The 3,289-nt window shown below is 37.1% G+C and overlaps 1 non-coding gene across 1 annotated transcript; it reads left to right on the top strand.

Annotated features, from left to right (window-relative positions):
• Positions 1-1,840: 1,840 nt before the first annotated feature.
• Positions 1,841-1,911, top strand: trnag-gcc (transfer RNA glycine (anticodon GCC)). The gene has a single exon. It is a non-coding gene; the product is annotated as a tRNA-Gly (tRNA).
• Positions 1,912-3,289: the final 1,378 nt, after the last annotated feature.

Here is a 3,289-nt window from a genome sequence, read left to right as displayed (position 1 = left end):
ATATTTTCTAAAATATACAAATACAGACGTGATTAGGAGGCACACTATTCTTTTCTTCTTCCTTTTTTTAAGGTCAACAGCCTGACCAAGACACTGTCTTACTGAGCTCCAAAATAAAAACATTTCTACCATATTTCTGTACAAATTGGCCCAAAATTCACAAAAGCAACATTTTTTTTTACAGAGCATACACAGTCACAGTAGATAAAACACTTGCCAAAAAGTTCCACAGGGCATCTGGTTGAGACAAATTATGAACAGTGATGTAGTGATAATAAATTCGAAACAGCTTTCCTGGCATGACTGCAATGTCTCTACAATATTGCCGATGGATAAAATAGTAAGCGCATCTTACTTAACAAAAATAGTGTGAATGTTAACGACAAAACCAACAGCAGAACCAGTAACACATCACAGATAATATTCTCACAATATTCCACCATTACTAAAATTAAGAATATCACTTGGTGAGAGTAGAATGGCATGTTGGAGGTGACGTGTTGGGGTCTACTGTTGATCTAAAAAGTTTAATTCTGTCTCTTATTTTGTTGAGATAACCCATTTTGGCAGTAAAAATGTGGGTCAGAAAATAAATTATGAGTAAAATTATGAGTTAAATCTCAGAAGTCTGCCCATTAAAGTACTTTTGAATTGAATTTTCAGAAAGAAACAACTTAGGGGTTAGCATCATGGTGCAGTAGGTAGCATTCACAGTTTCAGGGATCCCAGTTTGATCCTGAGCTCAAGTTACTGTCTGTGTGGAGTTTCCCATGTGCTCCCTGTGTCTATACGGGTTTCTGACAGGTTCTCTGGTTACCTCAGTAACTATAATACCAAATGATATTCTTAAAAACACCTGTAGGTGGATTGGCTATGCTAAATTGCCCCTGGTGTGACTGTGTGTGGTATGTTGCCTTGAGATGGACTGGTGTCTCAGCCAGGGTGTATTCCCATCCAGTATTTCTGGATCCTTTGCAACCAGGATAAAGAAGTTACTGAAGATAGAAGAATGAATGAGAAATAGATGAATGAAGTATAAAGCTAAAAAAATGTGGGTTCAAACATAGATGTTGAAGAATAGTAGCTGCCTTATTAACTTATGTGATATGAAATTGTGTGTGCCATGTTGGAAAGGGTTGATTGCAAGCCTTGCTCCCTCCTCAAATCTAGCCTTGCAGGATAATACATTACTGAATTTTCTGACTGTTAAAATAAAATCTGCTAGAGTGACAATGAAGAAATATTTTAATTCTAAGCTTTTGATATCATGCATAGCCTGTGATGTATGGGTCATGCACTACTAGCCTGGACTTCATGTTATCATCTTAAAAATTTACAGTGCATTGGTCTAAGAACCTTGGCAGTCATGTCTCATTTCACCGATCAGCCATCCTGTCCTGCTCGTCCAGTTCTGAAGACTTGTCGCAATTAGCTTTGCTCTGCTTCTCAGCGCAGTCTCCCAGTGAACTTCCCTTCATTGCTGACCACCTGGTCGAGGCCTCCAGAAGCCTGATTCACTCTGTGTTAATCTAATAGAGAAACAGAAGGAAGGCTGTATGTGCTGGGCTCTGGGCCGGAGATGGAGACAGCGATTAGAAAATGCACAAACGCACCAGCACAAGCAAGCCCATAGAGCCCAGAGTTCACAATGGGTTAATTAAACATGACAAGGAAATAATAAAGAATTGGCCATGCTTTGAGGAAAATCTGAAACAGAAATAGAGAACCATGCAGCTTAGAAGAGAGAAATAAATGTTTTTGCACATCTGTAGCACATTAACTTTAACTACGCTACACAGGCCATCTTCAGCAAGCCAGGGGTGAAACACACACTTTCCAAGCATTGGTGGTTCAGTGGTAGAATTCTCGCCTGCCACGCGGGAGGCCCGGGTTCGATTCCCGGCCAATGCATAAAAGCTTTTGCAATACTTGGTAACAAAGAGCAATATTTAAATTGCTTTTTCACAATGAAGACGCCACAAAACATGAAGAGACTAAGCCCATATCCTGAAAGAGGATTGAAAAAATTTTCCCAACATTAGTAATCGTATCTTCTGTGAAATGTTACTTATATAATTTAGAGTACTATCAGCACTAAATAGGAACTTGTTACCAGTTCACTAACTGTATAATATAAAGCATAACTGTGTAACTACATGTAAGATACATAATTCATCTCATCAACTCTTATCAGCAAAAGCTAATGTTAACTTAAAAATTATCTATGAATCATTTTCATAGTTTTCCCTATTTTCAGTGCTTCTATTTTTCTGCATTCTTGCTTTCATTTATTTCTTTATTTTACTCAAGTAAACTTTTTAACTTAAAATAAACAGAACATTTATAGTGCTTTTAGTCTGCAGCAAAGTAATTGCTCTTCACAATTACATAATTGAGAAATCTTTAAAATGTCTGTTGTGTTGTGCTGGATTATGTATAACGAAACATTATTGAAAGTAAAATGTTCAACTATGTGAGGTAATCCCTTACATCAATATGTTAGATGTAGGCGTTCACAATATATAATCTCCTAATATTAAAACAACTAATTATGGACCGTATAGGCAAAATTCATTACATTTGATATTATGCATGCTCAAAAGGAAAGAAAGTATGAATTCTCAATACTTTATAATATGCGCTTAATAAAAAATGAATTGAGAAAATATTTTTATTCAGCTGTCATTTGGACTACATTCTCACTAAATACTGACTGTATCTAACTAAACGGCTGGATGAAGCTACTTAAATTTTAAAGTTGTCCATAATTATACACATTCTGTTTTATTCATACCCCCCACACAAAGTACTGTAACATGAAACTGTATTCAGAGGATCCATGCACTCTTGACCTTAAAGAGCAGACACCCATGAACAGATCAATAAAGATGCTCTACATAACAACTATGTTAAAAAAACAAACAAACAAAATGTACAAGAGCAGGTACAGTGTTTGTATCACTCGTGTAGAATTCCAGAGAATTTCTCAGTAGTCTTGCTGTGTGAAAGAGCTTATTACTGATTTGTATTCTTTTGTGTTGTGTGTTTCTCATGTGTGCTATACAGAATACAGGAGCAGATGGTTATGTTGGACTGCTTTCTGAGACTAAGCCATGTGGGATAACGTGCTCTGGTTGTTTCTGTATTTGCTTATTTACATTGCAGCAGCTGTTTTTGCTACTGCTTTCTGTCAGTTAGGTGGTACTTGTTAGTGTGTGTGTGCGCGTACGTGCTTGCATGCGTGTGCTGTGTCTCTGTCTGGAGTCTCCCACTTAGATACCTGCACTCC

The sequence above is a fragment of the Pangasianodon hypophthalmus genome, chromosome 3, assembly GCF_027358585.1.
Source record: "Pangasianodon hypophthalmus isolate fPanHyp1 chromosome 3, fPanHyp1.pri, whole genome shotgun sequence".
Lineage (NCBI taxonomy): Eukaryota > Metazoa > Chordata > Actinopteri > Siluriformes > Pangasiidae > Pangasianodon > Pangasianodon hypophthalmus.
This window is presented reverse-complemented; position numbering and strand designations above follow the sequence as displayed.